This window comes from Gopherus flavomarginatus, chromosome 13 (genome assembly GCF_025201925.1).
Source record: "Gopherus flavomarginatus isolate rGopFla2 chromosome 13, rGopFla2.mat.asm, whole genome shotgun sequence".
NCBI lineage: Eukaryota > Metazoa > Chordata > Testudines > Testudinidae > Gopherus > Gopherus flavomarginatus.
In genome coordinates, this window is record NC_066629.1 from 1043930 (window position 1) to 1052833 (window position 8904).

Sequence of the window (8904 nt, forward strand, 5' to 3'; positions counted from 1 at the left end):
AACAACTGTCAGGACACCTGGACCAGTAGGAAAGAGGATTTTGTAATTAGCTTTAAGAACTAGGCCAGGCATGTAGGTTCCAGCAAACAAGAAACTTTTTTTTTTAAAGCAGCATACATCCCTGGAGTTAATCTTTGCTTTCTGACACAACTTCCTTAAATGCTTTACTATCATTAATAGTCAGTAGGGCTCGGATGGTCAATTGTACGATGTATGTTTAAAATATTTTTTTTCATTTTTATAAGTAAGTTGGCATTAAACTTTTATCAATAAACTTTTGGTAACCGAATTGTTTTTCTTAACTATGTGAACAATGGACTGTATATTTTTTTACAGTCTGAAAGATACCCACCAGATAGATTTTACCTCTCAACTATGTTAAACGTGTCTGAATGAAATTTGTATTTGTTTCTTATTGGCATATTCCCATTAATTTTGTGGGGAGGAAGAAAAACTAACTTCATTTTAATTATACCAAATCTGCAGTGGTATCTAAATTGCAGAGTTGTCTTCTTGATTAGTCAGTGTCGCCATTACAGTAAAAAGATGCATACAGTGAAGGGCAAGGCATTAATACGTTTATAGCTGTTACCACAAAAGCTGCCCCCCAAACCATAGGGGGAAACCCCAGCCCTGGGGCGGACTCACCTGCACTCAATTGGGCCCCCTGCGCCCAGCCCCCAGCCTGCAGGATCATGCCAAATCCACCAGCATCCACACAGGCAAGGCCTGGCCTGGCAGCGGGTGTTCAGCTCCCACAGGCTTCCTCCCTGGAGGACCAGCAGCCCCCAAAGCCACAGCAGGAGACCCCGGACCTGGGCCACACTCTCCCAGACTCAATCAGTCCCCCTGCACCCGGCCGCCGGACTGCCCCAAATCCACCAGCGACCTCGCCTGGCGGGATAGATGGCAGGTGTCTGGCTCCCTCCCGCTTGCCCCGTTCGGGACTCACAGCCCCCAAAGTTGCTTGGGGCGACACCGGGCCTGGGGTGGACTCACCCGGAGCCATTCAGATCCCTGCGCCCACCTACCAGCCTCCAGGACCACCCCAAATCCACCAGCGGCCACCCAGGAGAGGCCAGGCTCAGCAGGACAGACGGCAGGTGTCCAGCTCCCACAGGCTTCCTCCCTGGAGGACCCGCAGCTCCCAAAGCCACAGGGGAAGATCCCAGACCCAGGCCAGACTCTCCCAGTCTCAGTCGGTTCCCCTGTGCCTGGCCACTGGCCCCCAGGACTGCCCCAAGTCCCTCCGCAGCCACTCAGGATGTGCCCACTTGCGTACTGCTGCTCTCTGCCTATGTCTAAGTGAAGCTTTCTACCCACACTGGCAGCCAATGGGCTGTCACTAGGAGAGCAGGGGCTGCGGGTCAGGAGTGAGGAGCACCAGCAGAGCAGTGACTGGGGAGCCCAGGGCTGAGACAACAGGGGCTGCAGGTTGGGAGTGAGGGGCACCAGAAGAGCTGGGAGCCCAGGCCTGGGACAACAGGGGCTGCGGGTCGGGAGTGAGGGGCACCGGCAGTGTGGTGACTGGGGAGCCCAGGGCTTGGACAGGTGGGGCTGCGGGTCGGGAGTGAAGGGCATCATCAATGTGGTAACTGGGGAGCCCAGGGCTGAGACAGGTGGGGCTGTGGGTTGGGAGTGAGGGGCACCAGCAGAGTGGTGACTGGAGAGCCCAGGCCTGAGACAGCAGGGGCTGCGGGTCGGGATTGAGGGGCACCAGAAGAGCGGAGAACGGGGGGCCCAGGGCTGGGATATCAGGGGCTGCGGGTTAGGAGTGAAGGGCACCGACAGAGCAGTGACTAGGGAGCCCAGTCCTGGGGCAGCAGGGGCCGCGGGTCGGGAGTGAGGGGCACCAGCAGAGTGGTGACTGGGGAGTCCAGGCCTGGGACAGCAGGGGCTGCGGGTTGGGAGTGAGAGGCACCGGCAGTGTGGTGACTGGGGAGTCCAGGCCTGGGACAGCAGGGGCTGTGGGTCGGGAGTGAGGGGCACGGGCAGAGCAGTGACTGGGGAGTCCAGGCCTGGGACAGCAGGGGCTGCGGGTCGGGAGTGAGGGGCACGGGCAGAACAGTGACTGGGGAGCCCAGGCCTGGGACAGCAGGGGCTGCGGGTCGGGAGTGAGGGGCACCAGAAAAGTGGTGAGCGGGGAGGGCTGGGATAGCAGGGATAGACCACTGCCAGTCTGAAGTTCCGTCCGCCAGCTCCTGCAGCTGGATCCTGGCTGCCGGCCCCAGTTCCCGTCCACCCAGACCAGCAGTGGGCTGAGCGGGGCTGGTGACTGGGACCCCAGACCCACACTGGGCTGAGCGGCTCAGCCTGCTGCGGCCCAGGGTTCCGTCCATTGGTCCCACTCAGCCCACTGCTGGCCAGGGATCCTGTTCACCCAGGCCAGCAGTGGGCTGAGCCAGGCCGGTAGCTGGGACCCCGGGAGGCAAGGGGCCAGCAGTGGCCTGAGCAGGGCCTCTCCCCAAAAAATTATCTTCATTGGAGAAGGGGTGTGCCCAAAAGACAAATGTCTCAGAAGGGGTACACAAATGTTGTAAGTTTGGGAAACACTGGTCTAGATGAACATACTGTAAGGTGGGAGCAAAACTGTCTGAAAGATCCTGTCAGAGTAGTTATCGGTGGTTTGCTGTCAAACCAAGAGGACATGTCTAGTGGGTCCCTTACTATTCATTTTCATTAATGACTTTGAGAATGAAATGGAGACTATGCTTTCAAAATACACAGAGAACACCAAACTGAGGTGGGGGGCTTGCAAGCACTCTGGAGGACAGGATTAGAATTCAAAATGACCTTGACAAACTGGAGGATGGGTATGAAATCAACAAGATGATATGCAATCAAGTACAGAGTTCTACACTAGGAAGGAAAAGTCAAATGCACAACTACAAAATACGGAATGAGTAGCTAGATGGTAGCACAGCTGAAAAGGATCTGGGGTTTCTAGTGGACCAGAAGTTGAATGAGTCAGCAATGTGATGCCGTGATGAAAAAGGCTAACAACATTCCAGGATGCATTAACAGGAGTGTTGCATGTAAGACATGTGAGAGAACTGTCCCACTCTACTGGGCACCAGTATTGCCTTCACTGGAGTACTGTGTCCAGTTCTAGATGCTACACTTTTAAAAAGATGCGAACAAATTGGAGAGAGTCCAGACCAGAGCAACAAAAATGAGAAAAGGTTTAGAAGACCTAACATCTGGGGAAAGGTTAAAAACCTGGGTATATCAGTCTTGAGAGGGACATCGGATAACACTTTTCAAATAAGTTAAGGGATGTTGTAAAGAGGATGGTGATCAATTGTTCTCCATGTCCAGAGAGTAGGCCAAGATGTAATGGGCTTAATCTGCAGCAAGGTATATTTAGGTTAGACATTAGGAAAAGCTTTCCAACTATAATGGTAGTTAACTTTGAAATAGGTTACCAAGGGAGATCATGCACTCCACATTATTGAAGGCTTTTAAGAACAGGTGAGTCAAACATCTGTCAGGGATAGTGTAGGTTTACTTGGTCCTGCCACAATGAAGGGGGCTGGACTTGACGACTTCTTGAGGTCCCTTCCAGCCCTACATTTCTATGAATCTATGAATCAGCTGAGGAGGTGTGCACGAGGGTATAGTGTCTTGGGAAGGTCTAGATACAACTCCACGTGGCTGTTTTACATAGGTCAACAAGAGGTACACCCCAAAGAGAAGCTTCTGAAGTAGGCTTTGCTCTGGTGGAGAAGGTTCTCACCAATTGCGGTGGAGGAGTGTGACAACTGGTAGCAGAGCAAGATACAACCAGAAATCCACTTCGTTTTTGCAACAAGATTGCATGCCCTTTCATTCATTCCATAAAGGTAACAAAGCCACTAGATGACCTCCTAAATAGCTCTGTTCACTGAAGACAGAATCCCAATACTTGAGGTACATCCAAGATGAAGTTTCTGTTCCTCATTAGTGATATGAGGTTTTGGGAAAAAACAAAAAACAAAACAGGGAAGTGTGTGAATTGATTCTGATGGAAATCAGAGAAAACATTGGTGACAAATTTAGGGTGTAGTTCCACATGCAGAAAAACTGCAGGATTGAGCAGGTATTTTTGGAAATATTCAATCCATCATGCTATCCATTATAAATATTAATTTGAAAACAAAAAGCTTGTCTTTTAAAAATCACTTTTTAATTTAAAAGGCAACATTTACAAAAGAGAGGGACATATGCTAGATTCCTACAGTATTGATAATTAAAATCATTCACTTGGCATTTTCATAGTAACAGTGCCTCTCAACACCTCTGACCGATGCACAGGTGAATAGCCCAGTCTAGATCAGGTGGAGGTCTCACCTGCTCCAGAAGATGTTTTCTGAGCCTCAACTCCCACACCCGTTGGGCAAGGAGCAGTATCTGCATCTGGTGGAGATGTGTGCTTTTCCAAGGCAGAACAAGCACGTCTGAAGCTTGTCGCTGACCAGGAAGGCTCCAGGGCAGGAAACACAATTTTTGAATCCTGTATCCTCGGGGGTATAATTCAATCTCCACAATGGGACATGGGCAAGGAGTTCCCAAAGGGGATATATGACTTTTCAGTACCTAACTGCACTAAATAAAACTATCTAAGATGACCTGGATGTGCACTAGTTAGTCAAAGTTGAAAGAAGAACTTGGAGGACACTGGATTGTTCCATCTCAGACCATGTGGTGCTAAGAAGGAACAGTAGAGGCAATTGGTACACACCACCCCTTACACTTTTGGTTCAGAGCACCAGGAGGGGAAGAGCAAAGGCAGACCAACGGACACCCCCAGCAAGACTCTCGTGGTCTCAGGAGCATGGAGCCCATGCATACCCGCAATGGAACACACACAGGGGCCAGCATGTGAAGAACCAGGTACAGAATGGCAAGTGGTGGGCAGAGAAACTGGGAGGCAGTGACAAATTCTTATCTCCCATTTTCAGAAAGCTGAAATAATCCACACTCACCGAGAAGACCAAAGGCTATAATCTGATTTTCTGAAAATGTGATTCCTCTAGGAATTGATTTCTTATTCCTGTGGAATAATTTTGCAGCATTGTGAAGCTGATTCAGTCCACTGAATATTTAATGTTTTGCAAATTTTGTATATAGTATTACTATTGCGTGTCAAACTTTTCCAAGGTGAGTATTTTAGTGACCTTTTTAATAGACACTTTGATTTTGAGCCTATTTTGTGCCCTTACTATTCACAATCAATCTTATAATACAGCTGTTTATTTTATGCCACATCTTACAGCACAGAAACTCTATTGGTTAGATATTTGAGTGTGGCATAATAAAGTGCAACACAGGTCCTTCTACAAGGTCCAGAAACACTATCAACTATACTATTTCTTAGCAATGGTACTGTATTTGGGACTGCGTACAGAACAGATCTCTCTGCTCAGCACACAAAATGTCAATCTACCATCAGGTTATTTGCATGTCCACTTTTAGGACTTTCTGTTTCATGTAACCGTATTTTGGGCTGAATAAACTCTGATGCCAAAGGCTGAGGGGGTTAATTAGCACAGTGGGAAGCACTGGATAGCTATTAAAATTTTCAATCATGAACATATTTTTAGCTGCAGGAAATGTGAAGCTGGACAACCATGTTTGTTATTCACACTGGAGAAGAAGAGAAGGCAAAGCGTTAACTAATCAGAATGCAGAAATTTCAATACAAGGTGGTTAAACTAAAGTTTTAACTGTGCAGTTCTCATGTGGATGGCAGAAATAGTCCCATGTCAGTGATAGTCTCTCTGAAATAATTGTTCTCTTAGCTACGACTTCTCTCCTTTCTTCCAGTTGTTAGACTCTCCCTTTCTACAGCAAAATGAGATAAGAGAGAAATCATTATTACTCTTTTATGGATTTCAAGTCACATCTCCCTCAAATCCTACAGCAGTGTCTTCCCCCACCCCCAGGACTGGGCCTTTTGGATGATCAAGTCACAAGAACTTTTTTTCCCCATTTATATATAAAATACACACGTGTGCGCACACAAAGTGCAGATATTATAGTTCAGTTTACTCATTTTGTTTAATGTGATATGTTTTGATTTGGGTTCATCATAGGTACAGGTGTATATAATTTGTTATGAAAATGATACAATTCCATTATGGAAGAGATGAACTGCAATATAAATCAAAGTACAGCCTTAGTGCAAACTACCATTGCATTATCAAACACTTTTCCCACTATGCTATACAACTGTTCAGTCTGAGCTACAAGAAGCTTCCCCCATTCCCTAGTAACTTAGGAACACGTGCATTTACAAGGTAATTTTTAAAAATATATATATCAAATGTCAAGGACAACATAGATTCACAACACCTCTGCACATGCAAATGACAACTCATTGAGTTTTGCTTCTCTGTAAGTTACCAGAAGAATTTTCCCATATTTTTTAGCTTCTCTATAGGAGGTACTTAATTTTGTCCAAAGCCTGGGATACACTAGCAGGGGGAGGGGGGATTTGAACTAAGCTATTCGTGTAGCTGAAGTCGAAGTATCTTAGATCGACTTACCTGGCCGTCCTCATGGCGGCGAGTCGACTGCGCTTACTGAGGTTGTGTAAGAACACAAAGATGAGTTGCATTTACCTGTAAACACGGAGCAAGATCATTGACTATATGAATCCACAAACCTGTAATGCAGCAGGAACTCAGAACCTTCTAGTTAGCAGAACTCATAGACATTAAGTTCTGATTGTTTTCCCCATAGTTGGCATAAGTTGTACCTGTCCAAGGCCTGATCCAAAGCCCACTGAAGTCGATGAGAAGCCGAAGAGCTTCCCGTTCTCTTCAAATGACTTTGGATCAAGGCTGCATATACATGGATTTTCAAAAAGTGAAAATATAAGCTGGCAATGAGGAAAAACAGAGCTCATTCTCTAACAAAGAAAAAAATGACCTGGAAGCCTTCAAATCTTTTTGATCATTATATAACACGTTCAACATGAAAAAATTAAAATACAACAAATGTCGGGAGGGATTTCAGAAGATGATTTATTACATGGGCTCTATAAACAGAAAATAAAACGTTAAGTTTCCTGAGAGTTGTGAATTCATACACAAAGAACACTAAAATAATGTAAATATATCCTGCATATTTTTTCCAGCTATGAAAGATTTTTCTTTTAAAGGAAACAGTAGTGTGTGCACTTTGTAATGCTATTTAATTTTAATGGACACTGACAGATAGCATTGATATTTGTTCTTACAAATCCTCTCAGAATATTTTAATTACAATTTTAAGCCGCTAAAATACTGATGCATCTGCACCAATGAGTGGTGTCAAGATTGGACAAATGTTTGCAATCACTACAAAGTAGAATGGGCAAGGGCCCCATCCTGTAATCCATATACATCCTTAAAGACCAAAGGAATTCTGTATGCTGAAAAACTGCAGGATTGAGCAAATCCTTTCAGGATTTATGTAATCCATCATCCTATCTGTTATATAATTCAGTTTGCAAACAAAGTTTGTCCTTAAGGAAAGGACAATATTTACAAAGACCAGGGGGAAATGTATCAAATTTCTAAAGTATTGCTAATACATATTAACCTTTACAATATGCTACAAAAATTCAATCACTTGGAATTTTATAGTGTCAGTGCTATTAGAGTAAAACAGTATCGGTCACTTAGGAGTAGTAACGGAGTAGATAGATTGCCTCTCCCCTCTTCCCCATTCTTCTACATAACTATATATCTGTTACTCAGTTGCGAAGAGGTCGGCAACATCTCTAGGATTTTCATTTAAAAAAAAATTATATCCTGTATACACCACCATTTTTAAACTATGTCAGAACTCTTAACATCCAGGAGTTTAGCTTCTGGTGTGGTGTGGACTGGGGGTTTTATTTCTGGTGAGCCAAGTTAAGTCAATCCTTCTAAGCACAAACAGAAGACTGCCAACAAGGAAAGTGTCTCTCTCCCCAAACCAGGGAGTGAACAAGGCTTGGAATCATTGCATAAAGACATGCAGTATTTTTCTATTTACATCACTGCAGAGAGATTTGTGTATTTATCATAATTCACCATGTGATCATCCAAATAGACATACCTTGTATCATTCTGCATGAGATGAGGTGAAGGATCACAAAAAAGTGTACTGAATATCACACATGCAATTATAAACCTTTACGGTCATGAGTAAACAGTCATTTATTCAAACATACATATATAGAGATTTTTTAAAAATCCATCCTATAACATGCAAGTCGGTCTAAGCAGTAGCAAGGATACCTCTCACCTTGTCTCATGAGTCTGTGCATTAAACAACAAAACATCTAGCCTGGTGAGATAGTTTGAGTGTGCCTACATGGTTGTGAAAGCAGTATAACACTGTGACAGACTACTCCCACATTCATCCTTCTTACAAGACTATGATACATTTTGTAAAAAGTGAGCTATTATTTGGATACTCTTAATCTGCTGAACATTATTGTCCTGGTAAAATATATGTGGTAACACTGTATATAAACATATACGATTCTACACTGCATAACATTGCTGTGACATGCTTCAGAGTTAGAAAAGTGGATCCTAACCATTTTTTCAGAGAAAAACCCATTGACATCCTGGGCAGGTATCAGCATAATCAAATGGGCTATCATCTGGTTAAGCAGCCATTATTTGGTAGGGAAAAGGGTGTGGATGAGAACTTTACATATTGATAATGGAACAGTGAGGGGTCTTCCATGTAAACACACTGACTGGTGCCTGATCTCCAGCTGAAGGTAATCCTCAAAGAGGGAAGCAGGGTATAAGAATGAGAACCAGAGGCTGCTAAACCACCTCTCTCCACTCATCTCTACTCACAACTTCAAGAACATTTGAAAGGCAAAGGAAGCATCATTGAACTGGAGGGGGGTATTTTATCTAAACCAGTGTGTTTGGA